Below are 24312 nucleotides of genomic sequence, written 5' to 3'. Positions count from 1 at the left end.
CCTGTTTAACCTCTATGCCACAGCATCAACGATAGTAGTAAAAAATGCATACATAGTGTGTTGTTGATGATGAAAATGTGTTTCCTGCTATAAATTCTTCTTTATATGTATATGTAATCTTAAACACGAAAAGATACCCAATCACTAAACAACTGTTAATATGTTTTAATAAACAGGTACTCTTGAAGAAATCAACAATCCTTCCAGGGGTCTCACTGATACTTGGTCCTTTTAAACCAACAAAGAAGAAATTGGCACAGAAGCTGAAATATAAAAGATCATTTTTATTAAACTCAAATGAGTGAGACTAAGTCGCACAGAAGCCATAGCAACTGAATGAGGCAGCCTCCGGAGTACAGAAAACAGAGGCTTTATATTTGCTAAGGGTTACATACCCAGAAAAACCAAGGTGGTGATGGACGGAGCGTTGACAATACAAACACTCACCCCCAGTCAACTGATCTGGGTTTAATCCATCACCGTTCTTTAGCTCACTCCACCACCCCAGTTCAGACATGGCTATATGCAAATCAGTCTGACCCTGTGCCTCATGGGACCAGTCCAGTCCGAACTGACAAGCCATGTCTTCCCTGGACCGGAATCAAGCTTCCCAGGACCGGTTTCTGGCATTACAGCCGTCTTCAGCCGGACTTGCTTGACTCCAGTGGCAAAGTGAGCAAGGGGCTCACGTCTGAGCATACCCTGCCAACTTAGGGCGAACAAAGAAAAACAAAAGATGGTGATGGACCAAGCGTTGACAATACAAACACTCACCCTGAATCAACTGATCTAGGTTTAATCCATCACCGTTCTTTAGCTCACTCCGCCACCCCAGTTCAGACATGGCCATATACAAATCAGTCTGACCCTCTGCCTCATGGGAACTGTCCAGCCTGAACTGTCAAGCTATGTCTTCCCTGGACCGGAATCAAGCTTCCCAGGACTGGTTTCTGGCATTACAGCCGTCTTCAGCCGGGCTTGCTTGACTCCAGTGGCAAAGTGAGCAAGGGACTCACGTCTGAGCATACCCTGCCAACTTAGGGCGAACAAAGAAAAACCAAAAGTGGTGATGGACAGAGCGTTGACAATACAAACACTCACCCCCAGTCAACTGATCTGGGTTTAATCCATCACCGTTCTTTAGCTCACTCTGCCACCCCAATTCAGACATGGCCACATGCAAATCAGTCTGACCCTGTGCCTCATGGGAACAGTCCAGCCCGATTGCAACCTCAACATGCATAAACATGCATAAACATATTGGCAACGCAACAAAGGGAGCAAATCTCCAGATTAATATTCTAAAGAAGCTTAAACCCTTCCTACCAAAAAACGACTTCAAGACAGCAGTGTAAGCTCTAGTTATTCCCAGGATTGAGTACGGAAGTGCCTCTCTTTGCGGACTCCCCAAAGCAACAACATCACCACTAAGAGCCACCATCAACGCTGCTGCTAGACTCATCACAGGCTCAAAAAAAAGGTCTCACATCTCCCCGGACATAAAAGCCTTGAATTGGCTAACATGGGAAGCCAGAATTCACCTAAAAATAGCATGCATGACTAACAAAGCCATTCACCACAAGACACCCAGTTATTTCTCTCAGAAATTGACTATCTCTGGAGGTAAGAGATCCACAAGAAGTGCAGAAAACTTATTACTGAAGCCACACAGATTTAATAAGTCGAAAACGTATAAACGCTCCTTCTCAGGGATGGCTCCTAGGATCTGGAACACACTACCCCCTGAAACCAGACATATCACATCTACTTCATTGTTCAAAAAGGAAGTAAAGGCGATTCTCATGAAAAAGTCACATGATCATCACCTAAAGATAACATGACTTTTAAGGGTGCAAACAGACAACCCTCTTTCACAGATGCTCTCTCAGCCCGCACCCCTCTCTTTGTTTTATTTTGCACAATGTGTTAATCATATTTGATCTACCTCATTTGCTTGATGTATGTTTGCACAGTAATTACACGTATATTGGTTTTGACCCGTTTTGTATTTTGATATATATTTTTGCTTCACTGCCTGTAAAGCGCTCTGATATCGCCAAGGGTCTGGTTCGCGCTCTATAAAAATGTCAAAATAAATAAAATTGTGTAATTTTTCCTGATTCATGGCCTTATATGGGTATAGATTGGTCGATCCTTGTATAGGCATAGAAATCATTACCATATTTAGACTGAGCCTATGCAGCCCAAATACAGCATGGCTACTTCCACTAAATTCCAAGAACAACAACGATTTCTTAGAGAAACCCGCCTTCAGCAGCTAGGGACCTCCCCTTGCCTGAATACTAATTTATCTAGGAAATCATGGACTTTTCGAAGAGCTGAGTCTTTGATGACAATATTAAGTCCAATCACACGTCAAACTCGGCACGTTCAAAGTATAAATATGCCTAGATTTGCCCAGACAAACACACAGTGGTTTGGAGCAGATCGACTAACTACTTGCCGGACGCCTTGAAGCCGCAAGTACCGAAGGAGTCGACCCTCCAGCTGACGCACTGAGAGATGCTGTCTTTTCTCCTGCCGAGAAATCCAGCTCCAGTGTTTCCAGGCTACCCTTGTGGGTTGCTGGGAAATCGAGTCCTGAGAGAGAGATACAAGACCTCCTTTATTCTAAACCAAGGTACGGAGCTGATTAGACCCTTAGAGAATTCTTGGACAGACACTTGGCAGAGAAATACTAAACCTAAGCTATTCCTCACTTACTTCTTCCCTTGTACTAGACTTAGGTTAGGTACACCTGGGTAGGCGTATTTTAGAAGGACTAGTTGGATACTTTTTGTCCTAATTTTATCATTGTATGTATTTTATATGTTTTAGGCAATTTATGGCTTAGAAACCATATCATGCTTTTACAGTACTACGTTATAATACTTATCGTATTATATGCCTTGTACTTTATAACCAGTATTACGATTGTAGCAGTACATTTCTTATGCTTGAGAAAGAAGACTGTTCAATATATACTTTTATTGAAAACACCTGTCTCTCTATTTTCTCAGCACCTCTGGTGAAACGAAGCATGCACGATTGACTGAGTAAAATAGCTATCTATTGTTTCCGCGACTCTAGAGATTGATTTCTTATTCTTGGGAAACAAAGTTGTCATGTTTATGCGGTTGCCAGAAACTTATCCCTTCTTGTGAATTCGAGAAAGTTTCTAGTGACCTCTGAGCTAGCTGGCACTCACAATTAAGTCTAATAGATTCGGTAGAGACCTAGTCGACCTCAGTCCTACGTCTAATCTATAGGATTTGTTATTCCAATGCACAGAGCCTATTGGGAATATAGGAACTACACTACAATGGCGCCCAATGTTTGGTAAGGCGATAATTTAACGCTAGATACTAGAGTAACTCAGTCATGCTTTTCACACAGACCCCTTTCTCCCGTAAAAACTCCAATAGACGTCTGGAGTGGGTGAAAGGATAATATCCACCAAAACTGAGTAGAACGAAAAATCCTATGTATTAGTTTTTGGTTTGTTCAACGTTGAAGGATACAGTGTTCCAAAATATTGTGCACCTAATCTTTGTTTCCATGAAACTTGTTCTGCAAACTCTTCAATCAGTAAAAATAATGGTTACTGACGAAGAATTAGAAAGAGGTGCAGCAGCAGCTCAAGCAGCCTTAGATGACAGAAATCTCCCAGAGAATGACCCGGATGCTATAATCAGCCTGGTAAATGTAAGGAAAACTATAACTTACAAACTGATAAATAATGGGGCATCATTGAGAGGTGGTAAAGTAATCTTTGTTATAGAGGCACATGAGTATCGGCAGACAGAGGTATTCTATTCATGGATTCACTTTCCTCCAGCAGATGAAGACACACACTACTACAAAGTAGAGGAACCTCCAACAGAATACGTTCCTTACGAAGACGTTGAAATTCCATTAACTTACCAAGAGTATCAGCTCTGGTTTAAAGGCGCCCAACAACATCAAAATCACATTACCAGGCTTGGTCCACTAGGTCGACCAGGAGCTACATGGCCGGTACTAGCCAGCTATACATCACAGACTGACAGTGAAAAAATGACAGGTCAAGAACTGTTAGCTCAGCTAAAACAATTAATTAAAATACATAGACAATTGGTTCAATATGTCATGCGGACCTTAACAGTCCAACCTACTGTAATGATTCCACAGCACACCCCTCACCAGGGGCACACAAACAAAATCACACCACAGACTATAAAGTCAGTCATTGGTAAAATGCCTGCTAAAAGGGAACAAATTCCGTTTTGGTTAGCACAAAAAATTACTCAAATAGAGGCAGTATTCCCTGATAGTACACTTAATGAGAAACAAAGAATCCTGACAATCTGTTTACCAATGGAAATAGCACCATTCAAGCAAAGTTCAAGGGATCTATAATTCATTCAACTCTGGTGGCTCCTCGATGATTTCTAGATCTAACATAGACCCTTCGGACCTCCCCTATTCGCTCCTTACCCTTCCATCCATCTCACAAACAGATATGGAAATCCTGGCTTTAAAAATCAAGTCTGGGTCCCCGGAAGACCCGGTTAAACCAGAGCTATTCAAACTCTTCCAGGATTCCATTATGACTGAAGGACGGAAGCTGATTAATAGATCGCTTCAGTCAGCCACTATCCCCAAAACCTGGAAACATGCCAAAGTTGTCCCCTTGTTAAAGAAACCCACTCTGGACCCTTCCAAGCCAGAAAGTTTCCGACCTATTTCTCTGCTTCCGTACTTGGCTAAAGTGGCGGAGGCACATGTAAACTCCATCTTGCTAGGTTTCTTGGAGACTAATGGGATTTTGGAAGAATCTCAGATGGGATTCCGTGCTAAACATAGCACCGAATCGGCCTTATTGGCCGTTGCGGAACAGCTAAGGGTGACACAGGACATGGGTAACACCGCTGCTGTGGTTCTGCTGGACTTGAGTGCGGCGTTCGACACGGTATCCCATGGGATCCTTCTTAGGAGACTATGGGAGATCGGTGTCGGGGACAGAGCTCTGGATTGGTTTGTGTCATTTCTATCGGACCGTTCCTTCCAGGTTCATGCCCCGCCGTACTCATCCAGCAGTTTCCCCTTAGGTTGCGGTGTCCCTCATGGCTCTACCCTCAGCCCAAAGTTGTTTAATGTGTACGTCCGCCCCTTGGCCATGTTGGCCAGGGAACGCAACATCAAATTAATTTGCTATGCGGACGATACGCAATTAATTTTTACTTTCTCTAATGACACCGTGGGTGATCCAGCCAAATTTCAGGAAGACATCTTGGCCATTTCCAGCTGGCTTACAGAGAACTGCCTCCAGCTGAACTCATCTAAAACAGAGGTTCTCCTTATTGGTAGTGACACTCAGAAGTGGGATGAGCAGTGGTGGCCCTCTACACTGGGCCCGTCTCCTACTCCTAAGAAAGAAGTAAAAAATGTGGGTGTGATTATAGACGATTCACTTACCCTTGAATCCCACGCCAAAAGAGTGGCTTGCACTTGTTATGGCCGCCTTCGGTCTCTTAAACCTATTCTTGGGTTCTTTGAACCTTCCATGCGTCAGACAATCGTCCAAGCTATGGTCCTATCACATCTGGACTATTGCAATTTTCTCATGCTTGGTTCCAACTTGACAGTCACTAACAGACTGCAAAGGGCTCAGAACGCGGCTGCCCGTATTTTGTTCGGACTGCCAAAACGTTGCCGTACTTCCCAGGTTTTGCGTAGGTTGCACTGTCTGCCTGTTAAACAACGCATACAATTCAAAACCCTCTGTCTCACTCATAAAATGCTCTATCGCCTTGACCCCCAAATTCTACAGGGACTCTTTTCCTTCTATGTCCCGTCGCGGGCTCTCCGCTCTGCGGACCTCTCTCTGGCATGTACCATTAGGATTCGGCGGTACAGAGCTGGGGGCCGGTTATTCAGGTATCTTGCCCCAAAACTCTGGAATTGCTTTCCCTTAAGCATGAGCACTATCTATAACCATCTTCTCTTTCGAAAACACATTAAAACCTGGTTGTTCTCTTCTGCTTAGGATTCCCTTATGTTCTGACACTTACACCTCCACCTTGACCGCACTATAATTAGGTATGTCCGTAAGCGCTGGGACGCCCTGTTGCTGGGGTAGCCATGCGCGTTATAAATAATCATAACATAACATAACATCACATGTGGAGGACTGTGAAACTTCAATCTACGCAAAAACACATGGTGTCCCGTCTATGGCGGTAATACCAGACGGTCTGAGACAGATTCAAAATTAATACGGTCCAGAACTGGCCTTGAATTCAGGTATGAAATTACTGAAATATTTCAAACAGGTCTCGGCTATACTATTAGCCAACATCAAAGTTGAAGCAGCATCCGTGGCAATGCGCCAGAAGTTAAAAGAAACAGATATAACAGACCAACCATATGAGCTTGCAAGAATTATTGAAAATTCATATGAAGAACTAGGTACAGATAGTTTGGGGGGGAAACCATTAAAATCCCAACTAACTGAAAATCGTGAACTTTTTTTATTAAAAATAATCTCACTACTACTAAAAAGAAGTGGGAAAACACTAAGGAAACACTTCCTAAAGAGAAGCATACGTAGTCCAGAGGAAGATCTCCCCAATGGGGAGGTAGGTCTCCCCAACGGGAGCCCTCTGAAAAAAGGTATAACTTTAGAAATAGGGATACTTTAAGAAAACCTGATAGATATCAAGATACTGATACACGTTCCTCTTGTACCTTTCAATCAATCAATCAATCAATCATGCCATTTGTATAGCGCACTAGTCACCCGGGAGGGTCTCAAGGCGCTTCGGGGGAGGGGTATGCTACTGCTCGAACAGCCAGGTCTTGAGTTGTTTCCTGAAGGCGAGATGGTCCTGGGTCAGCCGAAGGTGGATGGGGAGGTAGTTCCAAGTCTTGGCAGCCAGGTAAGAGAAGGATCTTCCTCCGGCGGTGGCTCTTCGGATGCGTGGTACGGCTGTGAGGGCGAGGCTTGTGGACCGTAGCTGGCGGGTGGGCGTGTAGAAGGTCAGGTGGTCGTTGAGGTACTTGGGGCCCAGGTCGTGGAGAGACTTGTGTGCGTGGGTGAGGAGCCGGAACGTGATCCTCTTGTCGACGGGGAGCCAGTGCAGGTTCCTCAGGTGGCTGGAGATGTGGCTGCGTCGGGGGACATCCAGGATGAGTCGGGCGGAGGCGTTCTGGATGCGCTGGAGTCTTTTCTGTAGCTTGGCTGTGGTTCCAGCGTAGAGGGCGTTTCCGTAGTCCAGTCGGCTGTTGACGAGTGCCTGGGTGACAGTCTTCCTGGTCTCCTTCGGGATCCAGCGGAAGATCTTGCGAAGCATACGCAGGGTGTTGAAGCACGATGAGGAGACGGCGTTGACTTGTCTGGTCACCGAGAGGGAGGGGTCCAGGATGAAGCCCAGGTTGCGTGCGTGGTCGGTTGGCTTGGGTGCGGTGCCCAGGGCTGGGGGCCACCAGGAGTCGTCCCAGGCGGAGGGCAAAGATCCCAGGATGAGGACTTCCGTCTTGTCCGAGTTCAGTTTCAGGCGGCTGTCCTTCATTCACTCGGCGACGTCTTTCATCCCTTCGTGTAGGCAGGTTCTGGCGGTGTCGGGGTCTCTGGTGAGGGAGAGGATCAGCTGGGTGTCGTCGGCGTAAGAGATGATGTTGAGGTTGTGCTGGCGTGCGATGGCTGCGAGAGGTTTCATGTAGATGTTGAAGAGGGTGGGGCTGAGTGAAGATCCTTGCGGGACGCCGCAGATGACTTCGGTGGCCTCGGAGCGAAACGGGGGGAGGCGGACTCTTTGTGTTCTTCCGGCGAGGAACGAGATGATCCACTCCAGTGCCTTCTCTTGGATACCGATGTTGCTGAGGGGCTGGACTAGGGTGCGGTGGCAGACCGTGTCGAACGCAGCGGAGAGGTCCAGGAGGATGAGGGCCACTGTTTCCCCCTTGTCGAGCAGGGTCCGGATGTCATCGGTGGCTGCGATGAGGGCGGTCTCGGTGCTGTGGTTGGCTCTGAAGCCGGACTGCGAGGGGTCGAGGGATCCGTTCGTCTCGAGGAAGGCGGTCAGCTGTCTGTTGACGATCTTCTCGATGACTTTAGCAGGAAAAGGGAGTAGCGAGATGGGGCGGAAGTTTTTGAGATCGGTGGGGTCCGCTGTAGGTTTCTTCAGGAGGGCGCTGATCTCGGCGTGCTTCCAGCTCTCCGGGAAGGTGGCGGTGTTGAAGGAGGCGTTGATGATGTTCCGGAGTTGGGGTGCGATGGTGGAGTCGGCCTTGTTGAAGACGTGGTGTGGGCAGGGGTCGGTCGGTGATCCGGAGTGGATGGTGTTCATCGTGCGGACCGTGTCTTCGGTGGTCAGCGTGGTCCAGGTGCGAAGGGTGGCGGTGGGGGGCGTTGGTTCGACGGTTGGGTGCGTGGGTGGGGCGCCGAAGCTGTTGTGGATGTCGGCGATCTTGCGGTGGAAGAACGAGGCGAGGGAGTCGCAGAGGTCTTGTGACGGAGTGATGTCGTTGGTGCCGGTGCTGGGGTTGGAGAACTCCTTGACGATAGTGAAGAGCTCTTTGCTGTCGTGGGCGTTGTTGTCCAGTCGTTCCTTCAGGGATTTCTTCTTGGTGGTGCGAATGAGCTGGTGGTGCTTGCGGGTAGCGTGTTTGAGGGCGGTCATGTTGTCGGTGGTCCGGTCGAGGAGCCAGGCTTTCTCGAGGGTGCGGCAGGTCTTCTTGGAGTCCTTGAGGTCGTCGGTGAACCAGGATGCCTTTTTGCTTCTGGGTCTGCTGGGAGGGTTCTTTAGTGGCGCGAGGTCGTCAGTGCAGGTGGTCAGCCACTGTGTGAAGTTGCGGGCTGCTTCGTTGGGGTCTGTTGTGTTGGCGGGTGGGCTCTGGCTGAGGGAGGTGGTGAGCTGGTCTGCGGTGATCTTGCTCCAATTCCTGTGAGGTACCTGTTGCGGGTGGTGGTGGGTCGTGGATCTTTTGAAGCTGAAGTGGACGCAGCTGTGGTCGGTCCAGTGGAGTCCGGTGGCGTGGCTGAAGGTGATGTACTTGCTGGAAGAGAAGACGGGATCAAGCGTGTGGCCGGCGTAGTGGGTGGGGGTGTTGACCAGTTGCTTGAGTCCGAGGTTGGCGAGGTTTTCCAGCAGAGTGGTGGTGTTGCGGTCCTTGTTGTTCTCCAGGTGGAAGTTGAGGTCCCCGAGGAGGATGTAGTCAGTGGAGGGGAGGGCGTGCGGGCTGATGAAGTCTGTGATGTCTTCGCTGAATTGTGTGCGTGGTCCCGGGGGTCTGTAGACGAGGGTGCCTCTGAGGGTCGTCTTAGGGTCGGTGTGAATCTGGAAGTGGAGATGTTCGGCTGTGGCGAAGGAGTCGTTGGCGTCGGTCGTGATGCGGATGGTGTTCCTGTGGACAATGGCGATGCCACCTCCTGTCTGGTTGATGCGGTCCCTCCTGATGATCTTGTACCCGTCCGGGATGGCGATGGCGATGTCGGGTGCAGAGGAGGCGTTCATCCAGGTTTCCGTGAGGAAGGCGTCGTCCGGTGATGTAGCGTCGAGGAGGTTCCAGAGTTCCACGGCGTGTCTGTGGACGGAGCGGGTGTTGATCAGGATGCACTTGAGGTGGTTGCTGCTGGTGTTTGTCTTGGCGGGTGCGGGGCAGGTTCGGAGGCAGGTGAACTTGCAGGTGCAGCAGTTGAAGGGTCCGTGGGTGCGTCTCGGGGGGGCTCGGCAGCAGGCGTGGGTCCGGCCGGCATTGAGTGCGTTCAGAGTGGCGGCGTCGTAGGTCAGTCGGGTCGTCTTGCCTCGGCGGGGAGGGCCAGGGTTCCTGGTGCTGGGCACAGGCCAGGCGCGGACGGGCGCAGACGGGCTTACCTTTGGCGCACCTTCGGCGCTCAATCGGCGCTCCCGCTGCGCGCGTCCGCTGCACGGTCGCTCTGGGGGCGTCATAAGTAAGGAGCCGGGAGGGAGGAGCAGCTGGGTGGCGGGAGCGGGGCGGCGAATGGAATGACAGGGGGGCGGGGCCGCAGGGAGGCGGCGGCGGGAAATTCCAAGAAGCAGCGGGCAGCGGGAAATTTCCAGGAGCAGCGGGAAATTCCCAGGAGCAGCGGGCAGCGAGCGAAGGAATCTGCAGGCAGGAGGCGGCAAGGCAGGCAGGAGCGGCAGCAGTGAGTGGGGCGACCAAGCCCTGTGGAGGGCTGAGCGGTCACACTCTGTGGTCCCCTACGGTCCCCTTAAGTAAGGAGCCAGGAGGGAGGAGCAGCTGGGTGGCGGGAGCGGGGCGGCAAATGGAATCACAGGGGGGCGGGGCCGCAGGGAGGCAGCGGCGAGAAATTCCAAGAAGCAGCGGGAAATTCCCAGGAGCAGCGGGAAATTCCCAGGAGCAGCGGGCAGCGAGCGAAGGAATCTGCAGGCAGGAGGCAGCAAGGCAGGCAGGAGCGGCAGCAGTGAGTGGGGCGACCAAGCCCTGTGGAGGGCTGAGCGGTCACACTCTGTGGTCCCCTTAAGTAAGGAGCCGGGAGGGAGGAGCAGCTGGGTGGCGGGAGCGGGGCGGCGAATGGAATCACAGGGGGGCGGGGCCGCAGGGAGGCAGCAGCGGGAAATTCCAAGAAGCAGCAGGCAGCGGGAAATTCCCAGGAGCAGCGGGAAATTCCCAGGAGCAGCGGGCAGCGAGCGAAGGAATCTGCAGGCAGGAGGCGGCAAGGCAGGCAGGAGCGGCAGCAGTGAGTGGGGCGACCAAGCCCTGTGGAGGGCTGAGCGGTCACCTTTCAGACTTCCTCGCAGATATCCAAGAGGAGAGGACAATCAGAACAAAAAGAGGAACGTGTGAAGTCCAAAGAAGAACAGCGCGTTCCAAAAAATAAGAAAACTCAATTCACCAAAAAGAAGGTAGCAAGCGTAAAGATCAGACATGCCGAGAATAGTGAGGACACAACTCAAGAACAGGGAGTGGGCCCAAACAATGCTAGACAGTGCAGCAGAAGGAACCATAGCTCGCAAGATCCTGATGGATCTTCTGGAGACAGTGGACTTAAATGAATACATTCAAGTTGAAACTGCTGATACCAGGGTTAGTGTACCCCACAAGTTATATGAAGTAACACTCCTGATGGAGGGGGACAGACCTAGAAAAATAAAGGCACTGTTTTGGGAGAAGCTTTTTAAGGGTTATGACATTCATTTAGCTGAACAAGACTGGCCACCTGAATTTGTCAGGGAATGCCCACATGGTGAAGAGATAATTATGCCAGCCTTCTCAAATCATATTCCTATTCATAAAGAATACATCTATGCCAGAAAATTGGCTGTGGCCCAGGGTTCTGCATTATATAAAAATCATGTGGGATGGGATGAGCACTCTCCTCACCATAAAATCCAGTTAAAAAATCAAGCTACTGCACAGAGGCAGTATCCAGTTAAGCAAGAACTACAAAAACAGGTCAGGGACTTTTTAAATCAACTTAAATACCAAGGGGTGATTGAAACATGCACCTCGTCAATGGACTACAGACACCTAAACTCCTGTTGCAAAACATTTGCAGTACCAAATGTACACAGTGCGACACTGATGAATAACATTGTGCGCAAAAAATAAAATATAAAACCACATTAGATATTTCAAATGTTTTTTTGTCAAAATATTGCACCTGAAAGCAGGCATTTGACCGCTTTCTCAATAATGGGGACACAGAGACAATTTTGCCGTCTCCCCCAAGGATTCAAGAATAGTCCTGGGTTATTTTCAGCCAGAGTAACAGAGTTACTACAAATATATGATGATGAGGCATTATCCTATGTCAATGACATCTATCTTACAGATGATGATTTGGAGGTGCACTTCAAAAGAGTGAACACCAAAATACTCAGGTTCGCATCTGAAGGGTACAAATTCAATTTTAAGAAATCACAAATTGCCCACCTCAACGTCCTATTTTTAGGATACGAGTTACCAAGTGAAGGCAAAAGCCTGGCAGCCAACTTCCTAGAGAAATGTGCTCTGCTCCAACCTCCAAAAAACACTGAAAAACCTACAGTCAATTCTAGGTTTCCTGAATTTCAGAAGAACTCATGTACTGAATTATGAAGAAAGGGTTAAACCTCTCTACGAACTAATCAAATCTTATTTCAAACTAACAAATTGGACTCGAAACCATACAGAAATTTTGCGTTCAGTGCAAACAGACATGTTAGCAAAAACATAATTAGAAACACGCGATAATACGCGCACTCTGGTGATCCGAATCATCCCAGGGAGATGCGGATTCACATACCTGACCTTTAATGAAGGTGAAAAGGTACCGATAGCATACAAATCACACTTGTACACACAAGCTGAAATAAAATTCACTTCTAAAGAAAAAATTCTGACAGCGGTTTAAACTGCAGTAGCAAAGGAGAGAGCCCTAGCGCAGGGTAAACGCATAATGATCGTTACACCTGTACCTGCCTTACAGGCAGTGACAAAAGCAAGCATTCCAAATGCAAAGGCTTTATATCCAAGATGGATACAATGGGTTAATTATCTTGCTGCAGCAGACATTGAATACGTTTTTGACCCCTGCTTAAAGACACAAGAATTCCTACAATACGAATACGAATGTCCTCTACCGACCGAGATTCTGCCTCTAGAACATTACGGATGTATAATCAATACAGACGGATCAGCGCAGCCCGCAGTTGGGGTTAAACAATCCTATAGTGCTGTGAGCGCGATTGTCAAAGGTCGTTGGCGCGAAGGTAAATTTAGACCTATGGTCACTAAAACTCGATCACTAGGAGACTGTACAGCTCAGCGAGCTGATCTACAGGCTTTCAAGATGGCGCTTGAAAATACCGATTGCGAATTCCCCACACTAACAGTGTGCGATTCGTATTTCTGCGTCGAATCTTACAACAAGCATTTGCAGAACTGGGTTCGAAACGGTTTCAGAAATAAAAAAGGTGGCACAATTAAGCATAAAACGCTTAGGGAACAAGTAGTTCTTTTGAAAAAAGAACTACAAAAGACTCACGTGATTCATACACTGAGTCATCAGTGTGATGGCATTCACGTTGCAGGGAATTCATCGGCTGATGAAGCCGCGAAGGCAGCTGTGCGAACGGCTTCCGTAGCTGCAATCAGACGCAGTAATAGATGGTGAAACGTTGCTAGCAGTGAAAGCCTCAATGGAAGGCAGCTATGCAGCATTACCTCTAAACTATCAGATTGGTAATACATACATAATTGATGCAAACTCCGTTCCTTTTGCTCGAATCCCTGGAGTGGGGGACAGAGTAATTCCAAACAGGAACGAGACAGGTGCTTTGGTTCACGAAGCACATATGGGAGAAGGTCTGAGACATCAAGGGATCTTAAAATATCTAATAGAATTAGAATAGATGTACTGGTGGCCGGGAATGAGTGTTGATGTTTACAATTTCGCAATTATTTGCCCTTACTGCAACATAGATCACAGCAGCGAAAGGCACCAGGTACCTGATTACAGTACAGCCAGCCCAGTTCAGATACCATTGCTAGACAGCATTAGACTATCTACACGCAAACATCATAATGGACGGATGCGGTCCGACAACTACTAGGAAAAGATTTAAGATTTATTTGGATATGGCCCCAGCGCTCGGCTGACGCCAGAACTGTTATAAAGGATGTGCGAGTCTTTATCGGCACATACGCAATCGGCACGCTACATTCTGACCAGGGTCCTGCATTTAGCTCTCGAGCTTACAAAGAGGCCATGGCTAGCTTGGGCATTGCATTGTGGTATTCTATTCCCTTCCATCCTGAGGGTAATGCGGTAGTGGAAAGAAAAAACCGTGACATAAAGCAATCCATAACAGCTAAGTATTAGGTTCGGGTGATGGGTGGGTCAAACATCTAATAAGTGTCCAACGTAGTCTTAACAATCTGTCAAGAAATTCTCTGGGTGGAATCACTCCATATGAATTACTATTTGGTACTAGAATGTTAATCGAAGACCTTGATTGTCAAACTTCAGTGGTGGAACAAAAACCCTTTGATGTCAAAAATCGTTTGACTGTTTTACAGGACTTAAATGAAACAAGAAGAAGTCTGAGTAACACGATACAGAAGCCAACAACCACTGAAGAAAAACCACCTGTCCCAGCAAGACCTGTCTGGATTCCACAGATTGGGGATCTAGTCAGGGAAAAGATTGCGGTAAAGAAGGAATTTGGGCCTTCTTACAGAAAAGCAGTACCTGTCTTAGCTATCAACGGAACAAGATCAGTAGTACTACCGCCCCTTGCTGGTAAAAAGGAGAACCGAGTCGTGTTCATCGACCTGGTCAAACCACATCATGTGGCCGATAATAAGTAGTAGGCCCAGTGGACTCCCAAGATGTAGCAGATGACCAAATCTTGCTACAATCCAAGAGGTTCAAACTGAAAGACTTATCACCTTTGATAAATCTGCAGTAAGAAAAGAAGGACTATGCAACAAAGCCATGGAACTTGTGCCTCTTGCGACCCAAATAACAGTTTGTCAAGAAACACCTGTCTACAATGATGTAGCCTATGACTATACAAATATGACAAAGGAAGAAGCAACTCCAAAGATTAATAACAATCCTGAGGCAATTCCAACAATTGACAGCACTGCCTCTGCCTATTTCATCAACTTTGATACATTTTCTGAGGATCCCAATGAACCTGAAGATAAGCCAGCAAATAAAAATTTCATTGAAAAAATAACAGAACTCTTTCATCAAAAACATATCTGGTTTCACCATGGGTTGAATTTTGGATTGTGTTAGGTGTACTTTTCCTCCTGCTCTGGCCCATACTGGTGTTAAGTTTGAGAAGAAGGATAGATGGAAAATATAGTACAATGAACACAGCAAGTAAGAAAATCAACTTGGTCCTAAAACCTCACAAATCATCTCATCGTGAAAAAAGAGACTTTTCATCAGTGAACATCACAGCCATTCCTATTCCTGGTGGTATAGCATGGGACATAACTGATTATGACATCTATGGCCCGGTGGAACTGCTGAGGATTCCACACCAGTTCAAGGTTTCTTTGAGTGACTTTGTCTCACCCAGCACAGTTTCTGATGATTGGGACTTTGAAATTGTTAATAACATGATGACAGATTTAGAAATGTCAGCTAAATTTACAGACCATGAATACCTAGAAGGTTCATCAGATTATGAACAAATGTATTGTTTTAATCATTATGGTCACCATTATTTACATAAATCTGCAAGCCCTTGAAATGTTTTTACTTACAATCATAGAGAACATTGTCCAACACCACAAAAGGGCAGCTCAAAAACATTTTATGAAAAGTTTCCGTACTTCTCAGGGTTTGATGTTACAAATCCAGAAACGTTTAATTTCAAAAATAGAGTTAAGGGTTATGATACTACAGAAGAGGAGGTAGACGTACCCTATATTTTAAAACAAAATAGAACTAATCCTGATTGGAAAAATGGTTAATCTGGCCCACGGACACGAATACTTGTCAAAATAGAATCCTGAACAAAACACAAGGGTTCACAGTGAAAAGGACAGATCCAAGATACTCCCAGAGACAACATCCTGGGATAGTTACTACTAACAGTGTAGGAAAGCTATGCCTTGAGTAGCTACAGAAATCTACACTTCCAGATATCAAACAACACTTATCTTTACTTAAAGAAGGCAATGATTTGCGAGATTTCTTAATGGGGCCTAGCAAATCACATCAAAAACGTTTCATATATGCCGGTAAATACGCTGCGTACAACGAACCTTGGAAAATAACGCAATTGAAAACTGCAGAAAGGATACGAGAAATTTATTGAATTAATTTAGAGAAAGCTCTCTCTGTAGTGGACAATGGGCTAACAGCTCTGTCCTCCAGAATTTATTCCTTGGACAGTATCATCTGCAATTGACATAATAGAGCAAGACTTGCTAATTTTACAACATGGCCAGTCTCAATTATGTTCTATAATGCAGCTAGGTTGGACATTGCAAAATCTCCGTTCAGGCTAAGCGCCATGGCGTTTAATCAATAGCACTTCATTGTTTACTGTGTTTAACCTTCCAGATAAACAAATCTCTTGGGCACAAAACGGAGCAGACTATATTGTGCTGAGCATTGAAAAACTGGAAAGATTACCATTGACAGTTTCTCAGACGTCTGTCATTGAATGGATTATACATGGCACCATCATGATACCAGTGACGATTTTCCAATATCAGTATTGTCTACAGCACGTACCAGCGGGCCTGTATGAAAGGTTGGGTAAAGAATACATTAAGTCGACCTGGACTTTACCTTACACACACAAATGTTGGAATGGGGGGGCTCAAAGGTACAGATAAGAACTTGCACCCAATCCTAGACCTCCCACCAGATTGCACACCATACGTGGTCGTCTTGACTGGTGTACCAGTGATGGAGGATGGTAAAACCGAATCCTATGACCAGTTGAAAAATAAAGCAACTTACTGGCTAAACATCAACAGACCACTGCCCGAGACGAAAAATTGAAAATTCTCCATGTAAGGAGAGTGGACTGGGTAGGTGGGAGCACAAAAAACATAGCTGGAGACTGCATTGTTATTAACTTTAGTGACCCTAAAATAGTAAATTATATTTGCAGGGGAAACTGGGTAAACTTGGGATCACACATCCAGGTTTGAGACTTGGGCTATTTTTATAGGCCCAAAGAATTTGTGGCAAACCGCTTTAATTCACAGGTTGGTGAGGATAGGATTGGACACCTAGGAACAACAAGAGGGGGGGTGAGAGGAGCTAGGTACATGCGAGGGTCTGTGGAGCTAGGAGGAGGAGATAGGTTTGCCTACAGCTGATATCAAGGAGAGACGGGATGGGGGGCATTTACCCAATGCAGCAGAGAGGTTACACCCGAATCACAAGTATCAATATGTTTTAATAAACAAGTCATCTTATAAAACCCAGAATCATACTTTTATAGTTGAATTGTATCAGAATAAGACCTCATGACAATGATTTATTATATAACAATGAGAAAAGCAAGGGGCTGCTGAGAGTTGAACTCAGGATCGCCTATTTACTAGACAGGCGCTTTAACCAGCTAAGCCACAGCAACCTCTTGAGTCTTATCTATGAAACACTTTTCTTTATAGTGTTCAAGAGAATATTGCTTTTTCACTTTCATATTCTTTTCTCAGTTCACAGACTTCTCTACTCAAAAACTTTAGATGAAGACGCTTCACTTATTCAAAAACACCTCTATAATTTGAAGTTTACCCTATTCATAGAATTTTAAAATATACCTTGCTGAAGAATGGATTAGTTGTATTCAACAATAGAGTGATCGTTCTGCTCTATCTTGTTCTTTGTCATTTTCTTTTCGCTATATCAGTCAATGCATTCCTACAAAAATCTTCACAATACCAAGTATTTATTTTCATTTTATGATAACTTATTCTAAAGTTCCTAGAACCAGACGTTCATTCCTAAACTGTATTCAACACTTGTTTGAAGAAAATTATTCATAAAGAATGGAGAAAACAGTTAGGTGCTGCTGAGAATTGAACTCAGGATTTCCTGTATGCGAGACAAGGGCTTTAACCACTAAGCCACAGCACCAACAACAATAACAAAAATACATTAATAATTTATTGTTGATGATGAAAATGTGTTTCCTGCTATAAATTCGTCTTTATATGTATTGTAATCTTAAACACAAAAAGATACTCAATCACTAAACAAGTATTATTGTGTTTTAATAAACAGGCGCTCTTATAAAGCCCAATTTCATTTCTTGAATACTTTACAATTTTTTTTCATGAAGGCATTAATATTGCTCAAATCGAGGTAGTAATGTCATCTACTTCTTTCTCATAGATATGTATTTTTTTATTTTGCAATAATAGTATTCACTCTATAATCTTGAAAATACTTGGGTTTTTATGAGGTTTAAGATGATCTGTTCAACAGTAAGATGAATTAGACTTTTATATTTTAATTGTATCAGAATATGACCTAATGAAATTGATTTGTTATATAACAAAGAGAAAAGCAAGGCGCTGCTGAGAGTTGAACCTCGGATCTCCTGTTTACTAGACAGGCGCTTTAATCAGCTAAGCCACAGCACCCCCTTGAGTCTTAATTTTGAAAGACTTTTCTTTATGGTGTTCAAGAGAATATTGTTTTTCACTTTCATATTCTTTTCTAAGTTCACAGACTTCTCTACTCAAACACTTTAGATGAAGACGCTTCACTTGTTCAAAAACACCTCTCTAATTTGAATTTTATCCTATTCATAGTATTTTAAAATATACCTTGCTGAAGAATGGATTAGTTGTATTCAACAATAGAGTGATCATACGGCTCTATCTTGTTCTTTGTCATTTTTGCTGTTTACGAGACAGGTGCTTTAACCACTAAGCCACAGCACCAACGTCAGCAACAAAAAATACATAAATAATTTATTGTTGATGATGAAAATGTGTTTCCTGCTATAAATTCTTCTTTATATGTACTGTAATATTAAACACAAAAAGATACTCAATCACTAAACAAGTATTAATATGTTTTAATAAACAGGTACTCGTATAAAACCCAATTTCATTTCTTGAATACTTTACAATTTGTTTTTCATGAATGCATTAATATTGCTCAAATTGAGATAGTAATGTCATCTACTTCTTTCTCATAGATATGTCTTTTTTATTTTGCAATAACAGTATTCACTCTATAATCTTGAAAAAGCTTGGGTTTTTATGAGGTTTAAGATGATCTGTTCAACAGTAAGATGAATTAGACTTTTATATTTTAATTGTATCAGAATATGACCTAATGAAATTGATTTGTTATATAACAAAGAGAAAAGCAAGGCGCTGCTGAGAGTTGAACTCAGGATCTCCTATTTACTAGACAGGGACTTTAACCAGCTAAGCCACAGCACCCCCTTGAGTCTTAACGTTGAAAGACTTTTCTTCATGGTGTTCAAGAGAATATTGTTTTTTCACTTTCATATTCTTTTCTAAGTTCACAGACTTCTCTACTCAAACACTTTAGATGAAGAAGCTTTACTTATTCAAAAACACCTCTTTAATTTGAAGTTTACCCTATTCATAGTATTTTAAAATATACCCTGCTGAAGAATGGATTAGTTGTATTCAACAAAAGAGTGATCATTCGGCTCTATCTTGTTCTTTGTCATTTTCTTTTCGGCATTTCAGTCAATGCATTCCTTTAAAAATCTTCACAATACCAAGTATTTTATTTCATTTTATGATAACTTATTCTAAAGTTCATAGAACCAGACGTTTATTCTTAAATTGTATTCAACACTTGTTTGATGAAAATTATTCCTAAAGCATGGAGAAAACAGTTAGGTGCTGCTGAACTTTGAACTCAAGATTTCCTGTTGACGAGACAGGCGCTTTAACCATCAAGCCACAGCACCAACGTCATTAAAAGAAAATACATAAATAATTTATTGCTCATGATGAAAATTTGTTTCCTGCTATAAATTCTTCTTTATATGTACTGTAATCTTAAACACTAAAAGATATTCAATCACTAAACAAGTATTAATATGTTTTAATAAACAGGTACTCTTCTAAAACCCAATTTGATTTCTTGAATACTTTACAATTTTTTTTTCATTGAAGGCAATAATATTGCTCAAATCGAGGTAGTAATGTCATCTATGTCTTTCTCATTGACATATTTTCTTTCCATTTGCAATAACAGTATTCACTATATAATCTTGAAAATACTTGGGTTTTTATGAGGTTTAAGATGATCTGTTCAACTGTAAGATGAATCAGACTTTTATATTTTAATTGTATCAGAATAGGACCTAATGAAATTGATTTGTTATATAACAAAGAGAAAAGCAAGGCACTGCTGAGAGTTTAACTCAGGATCTCATGTTCACTAGACAAGCGCTTTAACCAGCTAAGCCACAGGACCCCCTTGAGTCTTAACTTGGAAAGACTTTTCTTTATGGTGTTCAAGAGAATATTGTTTTTCACTTTCATATTCTTTACTGAGTTCACAGACTTCTCTACTCAAACACTTTAAAAGTAGACACTTCACTTATTCAAAAACACCTCTCTAATTTGAAGTTTACCCTATTCATAAAATTTTAAAATATACCTTGCTGAAGAATGGATTAGTTGTATTCAACAATAGAGTGATCATTCGGCTCTATCTTGTTCTTTGTCATTTTCTTTTCGCTATTTCAGTCAATGCATTCCTATAAAAAACTTCACAATACCAAGTATTTTATTTCATTTTATGATAACTTATTCTAAAGTTCATAGAACCAGTCGTTTATTCTTAAATTGTATTCAACACTTGTTTGATGAAAAATATTCCAAAAGCATGGAGAAAACAGTTAGGTGCTGCTGAGATTTGAACTCAGGATTTCCTGTTTAGGAGACAGGAGCTATAACCGCTAAGCCACAGCACCAACGACAATAATAAAAAATACATAAAATTTTTATTGTTGATGATATTTGTTTCCTGCCATAAATTCTTCTTCATATGTACTGTAATCTTAAATACAAAAAGATACTCAATCACTAAACAAGTATTAATATGTTTTAATAAACAGGTACTCATATAAAACCCAATTTCATTTCTTGAATACTTTACAATTTCTTTTACATGAAGGCATTAGTATTGCTCAAATCGAGGTAGTAATGTCATCTACGTCTTTCTCATAGATATGTCTTTTTTATTTTGCAATAACAGTATTCACTCTATAATCTTGAAAATACTTGGGTTTTTATGACGTTTAAGGTGATCTGTTCAACAGTAAGATGAACAGTCTTTTATATTTTAATTGTATCAGAATAGGACCTAATGAAATTGATTTGTTATATAACAAAGAGAAAAGCAAGGCGCTGCTCAGAGTTGAACTCAGGATCTTCTACTTACGAGACAGGCGCTTTAACCATTAAGCCACAGCACCAACATCATTAAAAGAAAAAACATAAATAATTTATTGCTCATGATGAAAATTTGTTTCCTGCTATAAATTCTTCTCTATATGTACTGTAATCTTAAACACACAAAGATACTCAATCACTAAACAAGTATTAATATGTTTTAATAAACAGGTACTCTTATAAAACCCAATTTCATGTTTACTAGACAAGCGCTTTAACCAGCTAAGCCACAGCACCCCCTTGAGTCTTAACTTTGAAAGACTTTTCTTTATTGTGTTCAAGAGAATATTGTTTTTCACTTTCATATTCTTTTCTAAGTTCACAGACTTCTCTACTCAAACACTTTAGATGAAGAAGCTTCACTTATTCAAAAACACCTCTTTAATTTGAAGTTTACCCTATTCATAGAATTTTAAAATATACCTTGCTGAAGAATAGATTAGTTGTATTCAACAATAGAGTGATCATTCGGCTCTATCTTGTTCTTTGTCATTTTCTTTTCGCTCTTTCAGTCAATGCATTTCTATAAAAATCTTCACAATACCAAGTATTTTATTTCATTTTATGATACCTTATTCTAAAGTTCATTGAACCAGACGTTTATTCTTAAATTGTATTCAACACTTGTTTGATGAAAATTATTCCTAAAGCATGGAGAACACAATTAGGTGCTGCTGAGATTAGAACTCAGGATTTCCTATTTACGAGACAGGCGCTATAACGACTAAGCCACAGCACCAACATCAATAACAAAAAATACATAAATAATTTATTGTTGATGATGAAAATTTGTTTCCTGCTCTAAATTCTTCTTTATATGTACTGTAATCTTAAACACAAAAAGATACTCAATCACTAAACAAGTATTAATATGTTTTAATGAACAGGTACTCTTATAAAACCCAATTTCATTTCTTGAATACTTTACAATTATTTTTCATGAAGGCATTAATATTGCTCAAATCGAGATAGTAATGTCATCTACGTCTTTCACATAGATGTCTTTTTTTATTTTGCAATAACAGTATTCTCTCTATAATCTTGAAAATACTTGGGTTTTTATGAGGTTTAGGATGATCTGTTCAACAGTAAGATGAATCAGACTTTTATATTTTAATTGTATCAGAATAGGACCTAATGAAATTGATTTGTTATATAACAAAGAAAAAAGCAAGGCGCTGATGAGACTTGAATTCAGGATCTCCTGTTTACTAGACAGGCGCTTTAACCAGCTAAGCCACAGCACCCCCTTGAGTCTTAACTTTGAAAGACTTTTCTTTATGGTGTTCAAGAGAATATTGTTTTTTCACTTTCATATTCTTTTCTAAGTTCACAGACTTCTCTACTCAAACACTTTAGATGAAGAAGCTTCACTTATTCAAAAACACCTCTTTAATTTGAAGTTTACCCTATTCATAGAATTTTAAAATATACCTTGCTGAAGAATGGATTAGTTGTATTCAACAATAGAGTGATCATTCGGCTCTATCTTGTTCTTTGTCATTTTCTTTTCGCTCTTTCAGTCAATGCATTTCTATAAAAATCTTCACAATACCAAGTATTTTATTTCATTTTATGATACCTTATTCTAAAGTTCATTGAACCAGACGTTTATTCTTAAATTGTATTCAACACTTGTTTGATGAACATTATTCCTAAAGCATGGAGAAAACAGTTAGGTGCAGCTGAGATTTGAACTCAGGATTTCCTGTTTACGAGACAGGCGGTTTAACCATTAAGCCACAGCACCAACTTCAATAACAAAAAATACATAAATAATTTATTGTTGATGATGAAAATTTGTTTCCTGCTATAAATTCTTCTTTATATGTACTGTAATATTAAACACAAAAAGATTCTCAATCACTAAACAAATATTAATATGTTTTAATAAACAGGTACTCTTATAAAACCCAATTTCATTTCTTGAATACTTTACAATTTTTTTCTAATGAATGCATTAATTTTGCTCAAATTGAGGTAGTAATGTCATCTACGTCTTTCTCATAGATATATCATTTTTTATTTCGCAATAACAGTATTCACTCTATAATCTTGAAAATACTTGGGTTTTTATGAGGTTTAAGATGATCTGTTCAACAGTAAGATGAATCAGACTTTTATATTTTAATTGTATCAGAATAGGACCTAATGAAATTGATTTGTTATATAACAAAGAGAAAAGCAAGGCGCTGCTGAGAGTTGAACTCATGATCTCCGGTTTACTAGACAGGCGCTTTAACCAGCTAAGCCACAGCACCCCCTTAAGTCTTAACTTTGAAAGTCTTTTCTTTATGGTGTTCAAGAGAATATTGTTTTTTCACTTTCATATTCTTTTCTAAGTTCATAGACTTCTCTACTCAAACACTTTAGATGAAGAAGCTTCACTTATTCAAAAACACCTCTTTAATTTGAAGTTTACCCTATTCATCATTTTCTTTTCGCTCTTTCAGTCAATGCATTTCTATAAAAATCTTCACAATACCAAGTATTTTATTTCATTTTATGATACCTTATTCTAAAGTTCATTGAACCAGACGTTTATTCTTAAATTGATTCAACACTTGTTTGATGAAAATTATTCCTAAAGCATGGAGAAAACAGTTAGGTGCTCCTGACATTAGAACTCAGGATTTCCTGTTTATGAGGCAGGCGCTATAACCACTAAGCCACAGCACCAACGCCAATAACAAAAAATACATAAATAGTTTATTGTTGATGATGAAAATTTGTTTCCTGCTATAAATTCTTCTTTATATGTACTGTAATCTTAAACACAAAAAGATACTCAACACTAAACAAGTATTAATATGTTTTAATAAACAGGTACTCTTATAAAACCCAACTTCATTTCTGGAATACTTTACAATTTTTTTTTCATGAATGCATTAATATTGCTCAAATTGAGATAGTAATGTCATCTACGTCTTCTCATAGATATGTCTTTTTTTATTTTGCAATAACAGTATTCACTCTATAATCTTGAAAATACTTGGGTTTTTATGAGGTTTAAGATGATCTGTTCAACAGTAAGATGAATCAGACTTTTATATTTTAATTGTATTAGAATAGGACCTAATGAAATTGATTTGTTATATAACAAAGAGAAAAGCGAGGCGCTACTGAGAGTTGTACTCAGGATCTCCTGTTTTCTAGACAGGCACTTTAACCAGCTAAGCCACAACACCCCCTTGAGTCATGAATGAGAAAGAATTTTCTTTATGGTGTTCAAGAGAATATTGTTTTTTCATTTTTATATTCTTTTCTAAGTTCACAGACTTCTCTACTCAAAAACTCTAGATGAAGACGCTTCACTTATTCAAAAACACCTCTCTAATTTGAAGTTTACCCTATTCATAGAATTTTAAAATATACCTTGCTGAAGAATGGATTAGTTGTATTCAACAATAGAGTGATCATTCG

At 42.0% G+C, this 24312-nt stretch overlaps 3 non-coding genes across 3 annotated transcripts; all 3 read right to left on the bottom strand.

Moving 5' to 3' along the window:
• Positions 1–17496: 17496 nt before the first annotated feature.
• On the bottom strand, positions 17497–17569 carry TRNAA-CGC (transfer RNA alanine (anticodon CGC)). Its single transcript has one exon. It is a non-coding gene; the product is annotated as a tRNA-Ala (tRNA).
• A 2766-nt stretch (positions 17570–20335) lies between these two features.
• TRNAR-CCU (transfer RNA arginine (anticodon CCU)) lies at positions 20336–20408 on the bottom strand. The gene has a single exon. It is a non-coding gene; the product is annotated as a tRNA-Arg (tRNA).
• A 2158-nt stretch (positions 20409–22566) lies between these two features.
• On the bottom strand, positions 22567–22639 carry TRNAT-CGU (transfer RNA threonine (anticodon CGU)). Its single transcript has one exon. It is a non-coding gene; the product is annotated as a tRNA-Thr (tRNA).
• Between the last annotated feature and the right edge of the window lie 1673 nt (positions 22640–24312).

This window comes from Lissotriton helveticus, chromosome 4_1, assembly GCF_964261635.1.
Source record: "Lissotriton helveticus chromosome 4_1, aLisHel1.1, whole genome shotgun sequence".
Classification (NCBI taxonomy): Eukaryota; Metazoa; Chordata; class Amphibia; order Caudata; family Salamandridae; genus Lissotriton; species Lissotriton helveticus.
The sequence above is the reverse complement of the archived record's forward strand: the minus strand, read 5'-3'. Positions and strand labels throughout refer to the sequence as shown.